The sequence below is a fragment of the Mesoplodon densirostris genome, chromosome 6 (assembly GCF_025265405.1).
Source record: "Mesoplodon densirostris isolate mMesDen1 chromosome 6, mMesDen1 primary haplotype, whole genome shotgun sequence".
Lineage (NCBI taxonomy): Eukaryota > Metazoa > Chordata > Mammalia > Artiodactyla > Ziphiidae > Mesoplodon > Mesoplodon densirostris.
Window position 1 is genome coordinate 36,131,462 of NC_082666.1, and position 20,759 is coordinate 36,152,220.

At 42.3% G+C, this 20,759-nt stretch overlaps 1 protein-coding gene across 6 annotated transcripts in view; it reads right to left on the bottom strand.

Moving 5' to 3' along the window:
* LPAR1 (lysophosphatidic acid receptor 1) overlaps positions 1–14,828 on the bottom strand; it is a 159,911-nt gene extending 145,083 nt beyond the window's left edge. The window contains exon 1 of one of the 6 annotated variants that reach the window (XM_060102030.1): positions 13,891–14,054. The gene's annotated coding sequence lies outside the window, so the exon portion shown is untranslated. Of the gene's footprint in view, positions 1–12,174; positions 12,257–13,656; positions 13,851–13,890; positions 14,055–14,316; positions 14,385–14,800 lie in introns of those variants that run through there. The other 5 variants (XM_060102029.1, XM_060102026.1, XM_060102025.1 and 2 more) reach the window with 5 other exon arrangements.
* Between the last annotated feature and the right edge of the window lie 5,931 nt (positions 14,829–20,759).

Sequence of the window (20,759 nt, forward strand, 5' to 3'; positions counted from 1 at the left end):
TGCCCACTCTTCATGTTTCCAGAAGTATCAGTGCTGGTGTCCAATGTCAAGATGTTTGTACCACCTGAGCCTCCCTTTACAATACAAGTCAGGATGCACATACTTGGAGTTCTCCCATGTTTAGCTTGAGCTTGTCAGACTAAATTAACTCAGTGGCACAAGAACATCAATTCTTTGAAGGTGAAACAGCCAGAGCAAAGTTGAAAATAAAAAGCATGAAGTCACTGCATAATACGATGGAGAGAATGATTTGTGCACATTATTCTGAATCTTCTATTTCAAGACAAGGACCCTGAGGCCTGGAAAGGGTGGGTCCTGTCAAAGGCCCCATGGACAGTGGTGGGGAAACTAGTACTTGAATTATGGTTGCCTGTCTTACTTAGTCTCCATCAGTCCACTTAATTTATGGATATCCAATTTAAAATATTTTAGAACTCTTCACCCAGCTTTAAAAAGGGGGAGGGGGGGGCTTCCCTGGTGGAGCAGTGGTTGAGAGTCCGCCTGCCGATGCAGGGGGCACGGGTTCGTGCCCTGGTCCGGGAAGATCCCACATGCCGTGGAGCAGCTGGGCCCGTGAGCCATGGCCGCTAAGCCTGCGCGTCCGGAGCCTGTGCTCCGCAACGGGAGAGGCCACGGCAGTGAGAGGCCTGCGTACCGCGAAAAAAGGTGGGGGGGCAGGGGAATGAACCCTAAAGCCCTATCATGACAAAATAAGGAAATAAAAAATAAAAATCCTAACACAGCAATAATTCCAAACCATTATTTAAAAAATCACTATGAAGCTATGAAATGTTCATTCAGTCATCAGATCTCCACTTACTAAAACTTAACTTCAGTACTCTACTTTCTCACAAATTATGCATAGTTACTAGATTGGTAATTACACTACATAGGATTTTTTTTTTAATCCAACCAAAACTATTTCTCCACATCCACACAGAGCTTTGTACAGTTTCTAGTGCAGAGCATACCTGCAACAAATGCTATTAGTACTTACCAATACACAAAACTGCTGTAATACAAAACTGCTTCAAACACACTGGCACCCACCTCCCCCAAACTATTCTTTCTATTCCTCTTTGACTTTTGTCAAGTGAAAAAAAAGCCACAAACAGGAAGGCCCACTAAGTATCACAAAAATGCCAACTCATCAAACAAAAAGGTCTGCCTTCCATCTGTCGTTCACTTCCAGTACTTTACTTTGCTTACATTACTCAGTTCTTCCATGACTCTACAATCCCGCACACACCCCACCTCGACCCTTCACTGAGTTAACCCCTTCACATTCTGCAGATCTAATCAAATGTCTCACTTCCTTAGGGAAATCCTGAATCACCCCAAAGTCAGATGAGGTTCCCCATTTAATTTCTTCTGAAACTCCCATTCCCCATTTAATTTCTTCTGAAACTCCCTGTGCTTTTCCCTTGTAACACTCATCACGTTTGTCCATATATATTTGGGTGCTCATTTGGTCAATATCCTCCTTCCCACTGGACTCTGTTTCATGCCCCCAGTGATGATCACTGCTTTATTCCCCACTCTAGTCCAACTATTAGCATAAGAACTGGTACTGTGTATATAATAAAGACCTGTAGGATAATGAATAACCCTAATTCCACATAGAACAGCAACAAACTAGATCAGTGTTTTTCAAACCACCCTTCACAGCCAGATCAGTGTTTTCAAAACTTCTAAATTATGACCAACACTTCTTTTAAATGAAAACGAACAGATTAGAACAGAAATGGGGGGGGGATCATGTTTATTATATGTAGCAAGCTGCATGAAACTGTCATTTTCTTCATATATATATGACCCTTTCTAACTATGGGTCATGGTCCAAAAAGTTGGAAAACCACTGAACTGAATGTCCCAATACAACTTCTCCCAACTTCCCACCAAAATGCTCAAAAATGTGCACAAAACGGCAAAACTGGCAGCAGTATTAGAAAGAGGCAGGGAAAAGCCAAAATCTAGGCATGATTTCCACTCACTCTGTGAAGGATGGGTAAAAAGAAAATTCTTGAACCACATGAATCTGAAAGACTCACACTGCACCTTTGGAAATTCAACAAGTCAGATGCTCTGATGAATGCAGAAAAAATTCTGAGTCTAACTCAGGAACACAGAAGATACAACTGGACTGATAAAGATGAGGACATACCCCAACTACATGGGAAGCACCTTTCAAACTAGCATGAGTAAGGGGACCCCAAGTGCAAAGGAGGGTCAAAACTAACTAGAGACACACACAAAATACTGCTGTAGATTTTATTACAAACTAGAATACAAAAGTCTAAAGTCTATACTTAAAATTTAAGCTATATGCTGAAATATATAGATAGTGTATATATATAAATATGATGGAAATTGAGAAGTGGCAAGAAGGCAAAAAAAATAAAGGCATACTAAATTCTCTGTTGTGCAGAGGAGTGGGGTCAAAAGTTATTCAGTTCTTTGACTTTGGGAACCAGAGAAACACAGAATCATGAATGTATTTGGAAAACAAAGATAATCACTAGTGAAGTGGAAACTAGATTTGGCCATTTAAAAATAATTTATATATATGAAACAAATGATACATAGAAAAAGACAGAAAATAAAGTCCAGAAAGCATAGAACCATCAGAAACTGCCATTTTTATAGGTCAGAAGCAGTCAAATAACAATTTCATATGACTCAATCCATCAACAATGACAATAATAATGTCAGCTAATTTGTTCAGTGAACGAGGCACTTTTAAAGGATTAATTGAAAATTTAGGTATGCATGTTCCTTTACAAATAAAAAATGTAGTCTTAGAGACATTATGTAATTTATCTGAGGCCATGCAGCTAAATACTGGTGGGAAGAAGTAAACCAGTGCTTTTCACAGTACCTCTCAGAAAAAAAAACTTAAAGAATTAAGGTCAAACATATTGGCCATAACAATAAATATTAAAGGAATAAGTTTCCCTTTAAGAGGTATGTTAAAATCCAATTAAATGTTGCTTATAAGCAAAAATATATGAAACAAAATGACAGACACCAAAAGTTTAAAATCAGAAGGATGAGTGAAATTATTTCAGACAAAGAAAAGAAGAAAACACTGGCAACATTAATATCAGGAAAATAGCAGCATGTAGTTCCAAATGCATAAAGGCTTATTTTATACTGATAAACAAAATAAAGGCCTAACAGTAATCTTTATGCATTTAATATTATGGTAACACATAGAAATTGCTATAAAGAAACTGACAAAAGCCCATTTGTAGAGAGAGACTAAAGGACCATTATTATCAGTCTGTGACAGCTCAACTACAGAATCAGGACATAGAGGATATGAATAATATTACTATAGTGGCTGAGTTAATAAACATATCTGCACTTGTCACCTGTAGAAACCATGCTCTTTTCAATCCTCAGAACACAGAAATCCCTAAGAGACAATAAGTAAAACTTGTACAAACCTCACTTAATTACCATGATAAATAAAACCAATAATTTATGCAAAAGTTTATATGTAAACAATAAAGCAATATTCAGCCAAGTCATACTGAGTCTCTAGTTGCATTCCCAATAAAGTCAGGTATTAACAAAAATGTTTACTTTCCCTGTACTGTTTTAATTTTTTAGTGATTATATTAGCACAAAACATAGAAGTTAAGCTATCTTCATTTTTTTAACTGCCACCTTCGGACTTTTATATGAAAATTCCCCCTCCCTCAATAATGAGTGACTCAAAATTTAAAATAAAATACTGCTCATTATTTCAAAATCATTGAAAATGAAGTCATGTACGTCAAAGGTGACAAGAAAGTTGATCAATGTCTACTCCTTCGTTGAAAACAAATGACCTAATATCAACTCAAGAAGTGAGAACCAGAGTTTTATTTTCTTGATTTTTTTCCCCATCAAATCAGCCCATCTTTTTCTTTAATCAATGTCTCCCTCCTCTTCTATTCTCACCTCCCAGTTTCACTAACCTATTTGAACTCACCTTTCAAGCCCCCACATAAATGCCACTTTCTCAGAGAAACTTTCCTCACCCTCACAGACAAGGTCAATGCCCATGCGACACTTCCAGGAGACCCTGCTTTCCTCCCTAATTCCAAGTAACTTGGAGTTACTTGTTCAGAGGCTGTCTCCTTCACTAGATTGTAAATCTCATGCACTCAAGACTGTGTCTTATTTACTATAACATGTGGAGATGGTAAATATATTCTTTTATTCAAAAAATTTCAGTTCAAACAAATTTTTAATTCAAAATATTTGAGTTCTACATGCAAGGTATTACCCTAAGGGTATTACACTGGGAAAACAGCAGTAAATAAAACAGGAATTTTTTTTAAATTAATACTTTCCCTCATCAAAGAAGTAAAAACAATATAAATGTAATGGAGAAGAAAATATCAGGCAAGCTCGGTAAATGGGAAGGGTTATACAATGTTAAATGTAGTGATAATTAGAGAAGGCCACAGTAAGAAGGTGACATTTGAGTTAAGACGTGAAAATGATGACAAAGCAACCAAATGGATACCTGGAAACAGAGCATTCCAGCAAGAGGGTACAGTCGATGGCAAAGGGCTAGAAACCACAGTCTACTCTGTAGGTAAGTCCATACATGGTTCTTGTTTAAAGTAAGGATAGAACTCTGGGAATATGAGTACCTAAAGATGGGCAGAGAAGCAAAAACTCTTAAAAGAATAAAAAAGCAAACAGAGATAGGAAATGATTAAATATGATACATATTAAATATTGTGACTATCATGTGGTCAATGGAAAATTAATGTAAAAGATTTTAATGGCATGTGTACTTATGATACAAAGCAAAATGCTATAAATATTCAGTAAGATCAAATATTTTAAAAACTGCAAGAGTTATCCCAAAATGGAATAAAGAAGTTATCCCTGAGCAGTGGAACTATGGATGAGTCTCCTGGACTTTTCAAATTCCAAAATGAGCATGTACTGTTTTTACAACTTTCAAATGGAAATGAGTATAATTAAAGAATCATAATGGCTTAGAGAGAAAAAGGCTGAGAACAGATTATCTTTGCTCTTACTGCAAGAAGGCATGCCAATATAATTTCCTGAAATGAAAATACATTTTTAATTGGAAAAGATCTTTTTTTAACCAGGTAAAGAGCAAAGTTCTACTGTATGTTATTTTTAACCTTCATCAAGCAATTAAAGCTTAAATTTACTTGACCAGACTTTATAAACCCCCATGGCAAACTTGCTGGGGTTTCTCAAAGTCTGGGCTTTAGGCTGAGAAGTTTTTCAACTTGTCTTTTATTACAGTGATGACAGTAATATGATACGCAATGCTGTTAGTACAGCAGTAAACTAAAACTATATTTGCAACTCCACTCAGGCCCCAAATCACCAAGAATCTTCCAGTTCTTTTCAGGATTTTTTTTTCCTTTGCCTGAATGGATTGTTTTGGAAGCTTTTATTCATCTCAAAGGAACATCAAACTGAAACTCCATCTCCTTTGTATCATACCAGGACCACCTCATCAGAGAAGCCATAGTGGATGTTCACTGAATGTTTGACAACCTACAAAACTATTTTAAGCACCTGCTGGATACAAAAAGTACCTGAAGAATCAAAATATGACTTACTGTCCTTGTTAAGACACCTAGTACTTATATCAATGGGAGAGGATCCTTTCACAATGTGTTCGGATATCAAATCATCACATTGTACACTTTAAATATCTTAGTTTTGTCAATTACACTTCAATAAAGCTGGGAGGAAATTTTTTAAAATAATTTTTAAAAACCCACTGAGTATATATCACTTTTCTCACTCTCAAACTTCTCTCCAGCTTATCACATACATTTCACTGGTATTTACTCTGACATATAACAAGTACTCCTGAATACTGCCACGCTTTAGCTTCTCAGCTAAGTTGCAAGCTCAAATTTCCAGCTACCAGCTGAAAATCTCTGCCTCCTTAGTTTTAGACACGTCTAAAACCAGCATGCCTCACTGACACAATCCTCATAGCCTCAAGCCCCTGCTCTCTGCTAATGGCATCGACGTGCCCTTTTTTGTCCCCAGAAGCTCCCTGCACCCTTCTGTTGGCCCTTCAAGACTGACCCAAAGGACTTCCCTGGTGGCGCAGTGGTTAAGAATCCGCCTGCCAATGCAGGGGACACGGGTACGAGCCCTGGTCCGGGAAGATCCCACATGCCGTGGAACAACTAAGCCCGTGCGCCACAACTACTGAGCCTGTGCTCTAGAGCCCGCGAGCCACAACTACTGAAGCCCACACGCCTAGAGCCTGTGCTCTGCAACAAGAGAAGCCACCGCAATGAGAAGCCCGCGCACTGCAATGAAGAGTAGCCCCTCCTCGCCGCTACTAGAGAAAGCCCGCGCACAGCAACGAAGACCCAACGCAGCCAAAAGTAAATTAATTAATTAATTAATTAATTTAAAAAAAAAAAAAAAAAGACCGACCCAAAGCAGACCACCACTCAGCCACAAATTGTAACCCATCAACTCACATGCAGACCCCGGGCCTTCGTTATGACTCCTCTGCACGGAATGAGCTTCTCAGCCCGCTTGCCCATCGAGGCCAGACACCTCCTGCAAATGTTGCCTCTACTCCAAGGTAGAGTTACTCTCTCCATCCTCAGATATTCCGATGGCACTTTGTTTAAACCTCGGTTTACAATATTTATCACTGTCTGCATGATCTCAGGCATTTGTATCCATGACTCTCCATGTTTAGAAGCTTGTTGAGAGCAGGGAACCATACTTTCTTGGTGGTTGTTTTTCCTTTTTTAATTTTTTTACTGTAGTGTCCTCAGCCAAGCACAGGGACTGAATCTCATAAGCGTGCAGAGATTTTAGCTGCATGAAACTGAACTGACAGGGTCTCAGATAAAGGGAGGAGAGCACAGATCCTACTGAATTTGGAAAAGCCAAGTCATCCTGCCCTAGCCTTTGAAACTTTGGGTCTCTGTGTCTACTCAGAAAGTAAAGCAAGCAGTTCTCTGTGGAATTATAATAAATACCGGGTACAGAATGAAGTCCTCCTTTTCTCGACATGACAATAATCCCTCTCCCAACAAATCACAGTCCAAGATGGCAAAGCAGTCCCTTAACAAAAGGCAATTCCGTTTCAGCTGTGCTGCTCCCCGGGTAAGAACTCTCCATCCTTATCTGCTGATTACCGACTGCTAGGAGGGCCTCGTTTAATGCTCCCATAATGAAACCTGCCTATAATGAGTAACTCCCCCTGTCTGCTCTGCTCTAGAAGCAGTTGATAGGCCTTCCCCAGCTGCCTTGCTTTGCACCTAACGAAAGGTTCGCAGATACCCACCACGTGCTTCTAAATGCCCCGCCTTCCCTCGCCAGAGACCCGGATGAAGCAGAGTCCTGGTGGAAATAACATTCTGGGGCAATGATATTTGTTGTCTTGGTTGTCACGCAGCTGGAAATCGCTTTTCTTGTTTCCCATTCATAATAGCCCAACCTTCCCATCTCTGGAACAAGAACCCTTTTTTTTGTTTGTTTTTGGTTATTTTTTTGGCTGGGCCACACGGCTTGTGGGATCTTAGTTCTCCGACCAGGGATTGAACCCGTGCCCCCTGCAATGAAAGCGTGGAGTCCTAACCACTGGACCGCCAGGGAACTCCTCATAGCACGCTGCACCGATTCAGGAAGAGCCATGCAGGCTCCTGGGACCTCAAACGTCTGGCCCATGGTGGCAACCTCAATCACAGCCTCTCTAAAACGAAAAGAGGCAAGAGAGAGCACATGCACGCACAGACACATACCCCACATGCATCAGTATATATAAACACAAACATTAGGTTTGTATAAGCAAAAGTACAAGTATGGAAGGCTATGTAACAAATTCATGACAGAGGGGTTGGTTACATCAGATGGGTAAGCTAGAAAGAGCAGAGGGATATTACATTTACTTTAGCTACATCTGTATCATTTGAATCATTACAAAACCCCCATCTTTCTATAAATGAATGCAGCTATCTTCTTCTGGTGAAAACACTTTCTACTGTGTTCATAGCCGAGTGACTTAAACAGGATAAGTAAAATGCATTAACGAAGCAGAGTTCACTGTGGCGTGACCTCAAAATAGGTCTGACTTCCCACCAAGGCTAGGTTTGGATTATTCTAGGAAGCAAGTCATCAACTGAATATAGAACCCCAAACACAAATTGGGTCAAAAGTAAGAATATCTGAAATGAGAAGGAAGCAAGCCAGGGCTACAGATAAGACACAGTTATGCCTATCTCTAGACTTGACAACTAAGAGATAAATCTGGGCAAAAAAGTTTCAAGTTTATAAAACGAAAATGAGAATACCAGGATCCATCTCTTCTCATCTTGTTAAGAAAAGCAAACTGACCTGAAAACACTGGGCCTACTTTGAAGAAAACATTCCTAAAGTTGAAACTCAACAAACATGCTCCATATCTGAAGATGTTTCAAAAGAACTTCAGTCATGAACATAATATGATAGAATGCAAGCTCCTGGAGAGAGGGGACCTTCTGTGTCTTGTTTCCTACTGTTCCCCAGTACCTAGTAGGTGTGCAACACATATCTACTGCATCTGGAATAAATGAACAAATTAAAGATTAAGGAACAAGTAAACGAAAACTAGAATTAGCAACCAGATAATATCAGTGCCTATTCTTATTTTACAGATATAAAAAGAATTGGGCTTCCCTGGTGGCGCAGTGGTTGAGAGTCCGCCTGCCGATGCGGGGGACACAGGTTCATGTGCTCCGCAACGAGAGAGGCCACAACAGTGAGAGGCCCATTCGACTCATTCAGCAATAACAACACTGGAAATTAAAAGCCCCTTGATTCCCTCTATCTTGATCACCTTTTTCTCTTCTTGTTTCTTGGTTTATCTCCTAGGTTCCTCCCAGATCTTAATCTCCTAGGAGCCTTCCCTCACCCCCACCCCCACCCCATGCCCCTGAGGGTCAGGTGCCCCTGCTTGGTGCTCCCACAGTGCCCTGAGCTTATCTCCCTCGTCACACCTGTTACACTGAATTGCAATCATCATCTGTTAATATGTCTGTAAGCTCAGCTTCTGCTGGAGGGTAGGAATCCTGCCTTATTCATCCCCACTCCCTGCCTCCATCTAGCACCTAGCACAATGCTTGGGTTATAGCAGGCGGTCAGTTCAGTGCTGCTAGGGGTAGAACAGAACTTGTTTCCTCTGCCACCAAATCATTTCTCCTTCCAAAGAGCCAGGAGTATCCTTCTGTTAGGGACAAGTCTCAGAATGAAGGCAGCTTGGGGATTGGTCAAGAAGAACCACTTAAACATAGAGGAAGAAGGTTGAGTATAGCAGACTTACATGAAATCGAATCCAGTCTATTGTTGTGAGATTTAAGAAAATGGGAAAAAAGAAAACTTGCTAAAAAGGAATGGTTCACAGTAGCCCTCTCTGTACAGTGAATCCTAAACCTTAAGAAGCCAAGGCACACAGGATGGCCGTAATGAACAAGAGTTCCTTTAACAACAATCCCACCCCAAAGAGATCCATAACCAGGTTTTATTAGTCCAACTTTCTCTCTTTCAGAGAAAGAGGCTGTTTTTGAAATCCCTTTCCTTTATCGCCATGTTAAATAAAACAAACACAACCTGATCTACCTCAGTCAGGCTTACACGTATTTTTTTTAGCACTGGACTAAAGTTAAGAGTCTGCCCCGTCCTTACATCACTTTTTTTTAAAACAGTACCACAAAAATCAAATAAATTATAGCCTAAATCCACACATGTAGTAAAACAGTCCTCTCATTTCTGAAAGAAATTTGAATGTTACATGAACTTCAAAGCTGAAGTTTCTACAGTACTGATCAGATGACAGGAGCTAGCATCCGAGGATTGAGACAATTTTCTTTGCCCCACACCTCCAGGTCAATAATAGTAACAACAACATTACTTTGAAATCATACCAACCTGCTGAAAAAAAAAAAAAGCCAGGGAATTTAAATAAAATCACCAAAACCAGCACTCTCCCTCCCCCTCCTAAAAAAACCAAAAAACTTTGAGTTACTTCAACTTAACTAATTTAATTAATTGATTAAACGTGCCCAACCCAAGTTCCCTCGCAGAAGATAAAACAAACTGCTGGGAGGATCATTCATTCAAACTGTATTCAGAAGACAGTAAAAAGCAGCTGACCTAATCTCCTTTCATCATCTGTCTCCTTATTAGCCCAGCACCTCCAGAGTCAAGGCAATTAGAAGACTTACTCAAATCAGCTCCACCTTTGACATGCAGCTGAAAGGCCACCCACTCCCACCTTTGACACAGAGGTATTGCGGTGTGAGAGGAAGCCTCCAGAGTTGCTGGAAGTCTCTCCAAATGGAGCCCACAGAGATTCTTCCTGTCTGAGAGATAATGAGCTATACACCTTCGCTCTGGAGAGTTAGGGGAAAGCAACAACAAAAGAGGCAGATGACCAGAAAGGAGGTTCTCAGAGTAGTACTCATCTACAGCATTGGGCAAGCTACTTCTATTGGAGGTTAAACTTAATAAAGGGTCTTCGTGGTTGTGTCAGCCCTCACTGCAACACCAAGGGTGCTTCTCCCCTCTCCCCAACATCACCCCCTTACCTTTTACAAGGGCGTTAACCCCATTTCTAAGCTAATAATAATTCTCTTCTGTGCTGCAAATATTCAACCACTGTGAAATACTATGTATAACATAAACACAGTCAAGAATGTCAGTTGCCATTAGATTCACATTTCAATTAGCATTAACTAGCAGGCCCTTCCCTAAACAAAAGCAAAACAAAATGCTTTCTTGGTCAGCTCTGAGCCCGGAGAGCAATTTTAACCCACATGCTTCAAGGGCCTCGCAAGGTCCAGATGTAACACAATAACATCATTAATTTTCACTAAATTAAATTTCTCAAAAGGCCGCTATCAATTTGGGGGCAATATGGGAGAAGAAACTGCATATTCTTTATTCTGTAAACTTTCTATACTCTGGATAAGCTGGCAGCAGTGCCCTGAAACTCACTCGGCATCAGTTACGAGGGTATGTAATGGAATCAGGGCCCAGGCACCTCTCAATCATTTCAGCCCTCTCTCTGCCCAGTATTTGTGACTCAGTGTCTTCCTGCGTTGTGGGGTTAAACTGTACTTCCCCCTCCCTGTCCCTAGGTAGTACAATTCCTTAAAATAACAGCCAAGGTCCCCACAATTTATCGCCTTGTATCTTTCCAGCCTTCATTACCCCGGACTCCAACTACATAGTTCACTCCCCATCATTCATCTTTTAAGAGACACATCATTTTCATCCTTCAAGTCCCTTTTGTGAAGTCTTCCCCAGAGACAGAATTTAATTTTCCATTCCCTGGCATGCCAAGTTTCTTGGATTCTACAGCTGCCACCTAGTTGTGCAACCCAGCTGCTATATATTGAAGTTAGCTGCATCTTTTCCCTCTGTACTGCAGCTCATTCTACAGCCTCCTTTTTCTCATCCTTGTATCTGCCACTGTCAAAGGAATTCAGTAACTGCTTATCCAATTAAAATTTCCTCCTTTTCTCCCAACTTTCTAAGGCATCCATAATAGCTCTCCATGAGACAGCTAAATAACGCTACAGGGATTTGGAACATAGCGTGGTATGTAAACATTAGAAACCAAATAAGATGCTGAGTTAGCAAGGCCAGAGCAAGCTTTCAGACTTTAAACCAAGTTTTATTACATCACACTTCACTTTTAAAATACATCATGTTCCTCAAGTGTGTATGCATATAGGTACCAAAAAAAAAAAAAAAAATTAAAGAAAAGGGAGACAGGCCACACATCAAGCACAGATATTAAAATCGTGACCTCAAACTAAATTTCAGGTCTTGTTATTTGGACACTTAGAGCTTCCCAGTGAAAATATACTGCTTCCCAGTATATTCCACCCAGGTTGCAACTTTCCTTACTAAGCATTTGAAATAAGATTCTCCTGCCTAAAAATCATGAACTTCAGACTGACTGTCACTATGTATCAAAAAGACTTAGTAAGTGAGAGTTTTACTTGCTTTGAATTTTCCAGTAGGTCTAACAGAACAGATTCAGTAAAACCTTGAGAAGTCTGTGGTAGAATCTTCTGTTAAATCAAATTACTTTTCGGAAAAGATTAGCTTCAAATAAAATCAGACGTTTCAAACTCAGGTGTTGAAAGGGCTGCCACTTACATTCCCATGTCTGGTAACTTTTCCCATCACTCGCAGAGATTTCTGAGATCCACTGAGTGCCCTCAGCACTGAGCTGCAGCTCATCTCTTGAGAGACAATGATGCAAATGGGAAGTTGGCCAGGTCAGACTACAGACTCCAAGTCAATTTTAAGGTTAAGTAGCTCACTCCCTTTAAATAATATGGGTAATGGAAGACTGACTGGGGTGGGGGTAGGGTGGTATTATTCATGTCCTTGTGCAGGAGGAAAGAAAAAACAGGGGAGAACCGACTCCCAGCTCCAGGTTCTTCCCCCTCCTGGCATCTCCCACTGCTGCTTCTCCTCAACCCTCTAGGCCTTCCTGCCCTCCCCCTTACCTCCCAGACTAACAGTTGACACTTCCCTTTACTCTCTTCCTACTGTTCTAACATGGAATAATCACCCTTCAGTTTGTAGTTATGCGGGGAGCTGGAAGGAACAGCAGAGATGATCAAACCCCTCCATCTTCCAGATGAGGACACCGAGAAGGAGGACCAGCTGACCTAACCGGTTAAAGTCCCACCGCTAGGGGACGTGGTGTGTCTGTGGGATCAGATTATGATAACCCAGTCCTCCTGCCTGGCCCCTCAGCCCGGCCTTCCCACCACACACTACCTCTTTCTCTGGCTACTTGGCTTCTTTATCCTCAAATTAAATGGTATCAAGAAAAATGCAGCCTTAATAATGCTGATCATTATTCACAATTTTGCTTTTGGGGCAAATATGCTCCGGCCTCCCCAGAATTGGAGAATCAAGGGCAGAAACAAATGGATGACATTATGCATGTGTGTGTTAATGCAATTTAATTAGGTCCAAATAGCCATAACTTCAGTACACACCCTTTTTCCTTGGGGCTTACTACTCTTATTTGACAAGGGAATAGTTTCTTAGGAAAATGAACTTAGTTTTAAACCAGCACGGTCTCCCTCTAACCCGAATTGCAAGCTTTGAATAACAGACCTCTTGCTTCACAGTTATGTTTAGGCTGGGCAAACGACACTTATGCAAATAGGTGAAAAACACGGACTGTTAAAGCCCGAAGGAATAGAGGATTTTGTTCTCATAAGAGCAGTCACCTGTTTTCAAGATTCATGTTTGTAAATATGTATCTATTCCAATGGGAAACAACGCGTTCATAGTGAAACTTTAACAAGCCAGCGCTCACTGGAAAGCCACATTTACGAAATCTCCATAGATTTCAACAACAACAAAAAAAAGAGAAGTAGCAGCAGAAAACAGCAACTCAGGCCCCGGACTGAAGGCAGCAACAAGTCCTGGATACCGTCATTCTTACACATCAAAGTCCAAATGGCAGCAAAGAAAAACAAGAATAAATGGTAAATCCATTCACAACAAACTAGTCCTGCGCACACGCGCGCGCGCACACACACACAACGAGCCCGTCTATTTCAAAACCACCAACTCAAAGCCAGGTCCCTCCCTTGCCTTAGATTCCCCAGTTACTTGATAAACGTGGTTGTTAGGCGTCCGGACAGAAACTTAAGTTTAAAGTCCTCAGGCGGGGAGAGACCGCTGAGTGGCCAGTGAGAAGCAAGTGGTGGGGAAGCTCGGCGCTGCGGGGCGCGGGGACCCCCGGCGGTCCACGTCCACCGGGACGCGGCTTGGGGGTAATGTCGAGCGCCTCCCGCCTGCCAGCTCGGGCCCCCACCCAGACCCGGGTAACCGGAGACCACCTACGTGTCACTTGGGCGGGTCCCGGCCGCTGGCACGGGGCACAGCGTGGGCCCCGGGGAGCGCTGACCCGGTTGGGAGACGGGAGGGCCGGCGGCCCGGGCGGCTGCGGCCACTTCCCTCCCGGGGCTCGATCAACTAGTTGGCTGGGGAGGCCAGGAGCGCCTCGCCTCCTTCAGGTCGGCCCGCGAGCATGCACACCCACCCACACCCGGCACAGGCGCGCGCGTACACACACACACACACACACACACACACACACACACACACACACACACACACACACACACACACAGCCACAAAGCCTGTCTGCCGCAGGACAGGGCGATCCCAGCGCGCCGTTTGGCGGCGTAAGGGACCCAGCGAAAGCTGGCTCCGCGCTCAGAGGGCACCGTCCCCTCGCGCCACCCCGCGCCGCGCCCGTCCCTTTACCTGCGCCCGCCGCCGCCGCGCGTCCGGCCCCCGCCGCCCCCGGGCTGGCTTCAGGCTGCGCGGTCAATCCCCGCAGCCCCCGCCCCGCGGCCCGCCGAGCCCGGCCCTCCGCCCGCCCCTCGGCCGTCGCCCGGAGCGGGGCCGCCCCCTGCGCCCACCCCGCCGGGGTCCCGCGCGCGCGGCCGGGAGGCCGGGGAGGGCTCGGCGGCGCCGGGGCCCAGGCCGCCCGAGATCCCGGCAAGCTCCGCTGGGGGACAGGGGCGTCGCGGCTCCGGGAGCGTCAGCCGCCGCTCGGCCCCGACTGCTCCGGCTTTGGCGCGCTGGCAGGGCGGCGGGGGAGGGGGGCGCCGAGGGAGGGCCGCGGGAGCAGGGCGGACGCCAGCCCCCTTCTTCCTCCGCCTTCTTTCTTTTCTGCAGGCTCCACGTAGCACAAGTCAGCAACTCCCACACCCCCCGACTCCCTCCCCCTGGCTCATTCCCTTACCTGGCGCGACGCCCCCAGAGCCCCTACCCTCTGTGCTCCTCCTCCCCCAGCCAGTTGCCGGACTCCCCGCCCCGCCTGCAGGGGCGGGGGTGGAGGTAGCCCAAGCCTCCCATTCATCATCTTCCCACCGCCCCCCACCCGGATCGGACCCACCCGCGTCTGGAGACCCACGGCCTCCAGCTCCGGATCCCCATCCCCACCCGCTCCCGCGCTTACCTCTGCGACCGACGACTTGCGGGACTCGGGCGGCCTCCCCTACACGATGCATTTTCATTTTGTCGCTCTTCTCTCCCCACTTGAAAAGCTCTGGAAGACATCGCAGGGCCCGCAAAATCCCCGATGTCTGGCCTCTCTCGTAGTTCCGTTTCCAAACTTTCCCGGAGGCACAGAGTTTCTCCCAGCGCAGCTTTCAAGTCGAGGCTGCAAAGAACGCAGTCAATTTTGCTGCCGGAAAGGTGCACACGTTTCCATTTCTGAGTTTTCGATTGCCTCGGTCTGCAGACCAAAGCCAGTGTGACTGTGCTCCCCTAGTTCTCCATATCCATGATTATAAATTTCTCTTCCGCTTTCCCAGTGTAACTTTGCAAGTGCAAACTATCAATTTTAGAAGAGTAATTAAGGGCGGGGAATACACACCTGGAGGTGTGGGCGGGAGCGGCGCAGGACTAAGGCCTGGGGATTCTCGGGAAAGTGGCAGCCACAGAGATTCGCCCAGGTTCTGGAACAACACCCGGTCCACCGGGGGCTCTCCAGCCGCGCCACCCCCTACCCACCTCCCACCCTTGGCTTCCTGGAGTGTTGGCAATTCTCTGCCTCTAGCTCCACTGCTAAAGCCGCGACACAACAAAAGTAGCAGCTTACAAGTAAAAACTGGGCAAACTCTAGCCTGAAACGGCACGTGGGGTCTACGACAGCAGTATGTCAGGGAACTTGGCAGGAATGATACAAGTACATATAAGAAAGAAACGCAGAACCAGGAGGGAGGGCTGCGTTGGTGGTGGTCACTCGGTAACCTTGGGCTTCGCAGAAATGAGAGGTCACCGGAAACCGCACAAGGCGGGGAGGGGAAGAATTCTTGGTGGGGATGGAAACGTCTCAAACTTCCAGTGAGGTCTGCTTCGAAGAGAACGTGACCGTCGCCCGCAAGTGACTGCTTCGAACCTTGACTGAGTTCGTCTTGCGGTTTTCACAGGACGCTCAAAGCTAAACCCTGACTGCTCATCCATTACTATCCGAAGCTGTTTCCTTTTTCAAACAATGTATCAAATCCCCTTTGTTAAAAAATCAGCCTTAAAGAACTCTGCTTCCTCTCCTTTCCTACCAATTTATCATTTATTTTATAATAATCCATTAAAATGTGAAAAAATAGAAAATTTAATACATGCACGGTGCTAATATGTTCATTTACAGCATGCAGAAATGCATATAAAAACTCTCTTATCGCAAAAATAATGAGAGCTGATCTTAAATTCTAAAAAAAGATACCAGGACAAATAGGAAAATGTCCACTATATAATCTAAATATAATAAAAAGCATATATTGGTAAGAAAAGAAAGACTATACTGAAAGGGACTTTTGTTTTGCACCATAGCTCTACCCACCTCAGAAAAATCACTTAGCTCGTTTTCCTGTCTTCTTTCTATTACACGCTCTTTCACCCTTCCTCATAAATCAAAGATAAAGTGCAAATGAGTTTCTTGCCTACCACTCAGCTTGAATGTTTTCCCAGGATATTGATTTTACCTCTTACCATCTTAAGGAATATGGTTGCTTCTGCTTTGACTATGTATTAACTGCCTTAACTACTCTGTGGTCCTTTCTAACATCAAACGAGCAGTTCTGTCCACACAAGATGTGTATTCAAGAGTTCCAAGTTATTTGCTTTAAAAAACTTTCTTTCCTCTTTATTTGGCCTACCATGGCCTAGAATGAATTGGAGAGCAAAGTACAAGGTCAGCCTGGACAGACCCGTCTCCCTGACACATGCAGACCTGTCTGAATGAGACTGCTCTTCACCCAGTTTTAGTTTAATAACTTTAAAATCAACTGTAGGTTGTATGCCCAGTGTAAAAGGAGAAAATGAAATCCAATACAGAATCCAGTTCAGCACAGAGATTAATCCATCAAAACTAGTATTGTGTTCCAAACGAGCCAGTTTTCTCATCTGTAAAATGGGATAATAATACTAATAAAGTCTATTTTATCAGGTTCTAGGTTGCCTTTAACAAAGTAAGATAATATATTTGAGCAGGCTTCTTCAAACCCAACAGTAGGTGATGTTATTTCAATAGAGATGCAGAAAGATACCTTGATATACTTTCTTTAATGTTTTTATCTGTCTGTGGCCCTCTTGCCATTCAAACTGATTCCCTTTCTTGGATAGTCATCTTAATGCTTTCTGTCCTAACCTTTCTCTTATCCTCTGCCAAGCGATGTTTCTCTAGATCTGTTTCTTCAAATGACTTCACCAGAGCCAGAGGCCCAAAGATAGCTGGTGTTGTCAAACATGAGAAAAAATACTTTCAGCAAAATGAAGAGAATTTAAATGAGGAGTATTTCAAGTACAGTTTACATTAATATCTTGATAACTGTAGACTTTGTCAGATTATTGCTGTTATCTAGTAGTCCAAGGACTGTAATTTGCAAAGCATTTAGGATTGAAACATTGGCTGTCACTACTTTTGGCTCTGTTATTTGTTCAGAAGGGTTTGCTGGTCATGCCAGTTCCCTCTGCCTTCCCACATTCCCTTCCGTCTGGCAAAAAGCCTTTGAAATTTTCTACTAGAGAGTAATCAAAACTATCAGCAAAAGATCTGTTGGAAACTTTCCCTCCAGTCTGTTAACGTAGAGACTGATGCAGAGAATGTATTCCGGTGAAACAATACCCTGAGAGAATTCAGCCTGCTTGGGAAAATTTTTCAGGTGCCTCTCAGGCAGAGGTTTCTTCCTTGTTAAAATGGGGTATTTATGCCTCGCTGCTGTTTTTCCCCTTGACTAGAAAGAAATCATTCTCCTTAGGAAACCTTTCTATTTTAAAAGGCCAGTGGCAGAGGTGGGTGAGGTCAGCCCAATGTAGTAAAACTAAAATAGCATAAAATAAAATAACACTCTTCAGGGTAGAAGTGACATAAAGAGACTCTAGGAACAGAGAGTAGAAGATGGGATTGTGTGTGCAGCAGCCCTGTATGAGGACCAGACTACAATGAAATGAAAGCCCTAAATAGAGTGACTATTTGCTCACCTTTTTCTTATCACCTATTTCTGCATGAATAATCTGGGTAGTGTCTGAAGTAGATCAAGGGTGAGCAAATCCTTTTCCTGTAGTTTCTCTCACCCAAATAAAAAGCCTTTGATCTGAAACAGAAGGGGGGGGGAAGAAAATGAAGAAAAAAATATATATGTGTGTTATATGTATAATTTTAGAGCTAAAAATAGACCTAAATGTCCAAAAAATCATAGAAAGGGTCACAAAACAAAAAGTTCTATAAAACAATAATAAAATTGGTAAATTTCTAGTAAGACTGATAGTGAGGAAAGAGAAAAGAAACAAGACTGTGAATGAAATTATAATTATAGTTTCGAAACTTTTTTTCTAATACTAACAGAATGTTGTGAACATTTTTAAAACTTAGCTGAAATAGATACTTTTTAATAAGATGCAAATTACAAAACTTGATTGAGTCAAACAAATTAAAAACATGAATATATTTGTAACTATTGAATAAATTGAATTCATATTTCTAAATCTACCTACAAAAAGGGTCAAAAATTTGGTGGCAAAGATTTACCACATCTTCATAGGTAATCTCTATTCAAATGATTTCAGAGAAAAAGAAGGAAAACACCCCAATTATTTTATGAACTAATAAAATCTTGATGCCAAGATCAGACAAAAAAATAGAAAGGAAAATTATAGACCAATCTCAAAAGGAATAAAAAATTTTATTCTTACATATAATCAAACCAAGTTCAGCAATGTGTTTTTAAAAAATACATCACAAGCACATCAGGCTGATACCATAATGTAAGAGTGGCTTCATATTAGAAAATGTAAAGAAATTTGCCACTCATTTTTCTTAATCTCAACAAACTAGAAAAGGGAGGAATTTCCTGAACATGATAGAGTTGCTACCAACATCCTAATTCTAGAAGCATTATTCTTAATGTTAATTCATTAAACATTTTCCTTTTAAAGTAAGAAAGAAAACAAGGATCACTTTACCATTTCTATTCCACATTGTAATAAAGCACCTTGCCAAGATAATAACACACACACACACGCACACACACACAGAAATTGGAAGATATAGGGTTTGGAAAACAAGAAAAAAGTGATTTGTAGATGATATAATTGTCTTCTGAGAAAATTCAGGCAAATCTAATAAAATATTAGAACAAAGAAGAGAGTTTAGCAACATTGTTGAATAAAAGATCAACATACAATGAAGCCACAGCCCATTAGAAATAATAAATGTTTGAAGGTCTCACTTATGTAGCAACAAATTTTTATTATAACTTGAATAAAAATTAAAAGAAAGGTATAGTATCTGTATTTACTATATGTATTTTCTACTATATGTAGAAAATTATAAAAATTTATTGAAATACATGAAGAGGCCTCAATAAATGGATAGATAATATCATGTTCATGGACGAGAAGACTCCATAAACAGAGCGCAATCTACTCCAAATTGTAATAGGGTTTTTCATAGACCTTAACAAAGTGATTCTACAAGTCATGTGGGAGTGGAAGAGGCCAAGAATAACTAAGACAATTCTGAAGAAGCATAAGGAGGGAAAATTGTCGCTCCAGGTATCAAAATATTCTAAAGCTTCACCAACTGAAACAATGTAGGATTGGTGCAGAGACTGGTAAATAATCTCATGAAAGAGAATGGCAGGTTCAGAAACAGAACCACACATAAATGAGATAAGCCCATGTAAAAGAGTACATCAAAGATGTTATCTGTAGTTCTCTTTAGCGCTCTCTAAATATATTTCCAAAACAACATGGGATACCTACGTCACACTTAAACAAACGTAAGTTCCTAATGATGTGAAGACCTAAAGTAAAACTTCCAGATTTTTAGAATATCTTCATCTTTTCAGGGTAGAGAAGAATTTCTTACAAATGGTACAAAAAGTACAAACCATAAAAGAGTCTGCTCTTCTCTTTCAAATAAAATATGGCCAATTCTAATATGCTGGATTCTTGTGAGTTCTAGTAGTTGATGTGATGTCTGCCTCAAGACCTGCAATGAGTGTTCCAAGGAATATGAGCAGTATTGTGCCACTCTGGGCAAAAGTGGGACAGGGGTTTTCCCAAGTCATGTGTATCTTGTCATTTCTGTTGTTTTGACTTGATAGCCTATTATACCTCCTAGAGCAAGGTGGAAGAAGCAGTGGGGTAGTGGTCCCCTAACAGAAGGCTCTGAAACATTTTTGGATGTGGACCCCTTTCAGAACTGAATCAAAGCTATGAAACTGCTTTACAGGTAAACGTAGGATATACATATTGTAGCAGAAGCAACTGCAATATCCATTCTCTCCTTTTGGGGCACCCACTAGATTAGATTTCCCAGCCTCTCTTGCAATTAATCGAGGCCAAGTAACTGAGTTGTCTCCAGTATAACTTGAGCATAAGTGACTTCTGCTGATTCTAGGACTACCAAAAACTCCTCTCAGGTGTGCTCCCTCAGGTTCTTTGTCCCTTCTGTTGATGGGATGGCAATACCCACACCAACCTTGGAAGCCACGGATGGAAGATGACAGGCAGCCATGACTGCTGACGCTTGAAGGACGCTCCTGTCCACATGAAGGAGAGCCTCTCTACCGACATGAGCATCTCTCTGGACTTTTACGTGAAAAAGAATTTTTTTGTTCTTTGAGCCACTAAATTTGGGAAATCTCTCAGTTACCTTGGCTTAACTAATATATATATATTCATACACATTTTGA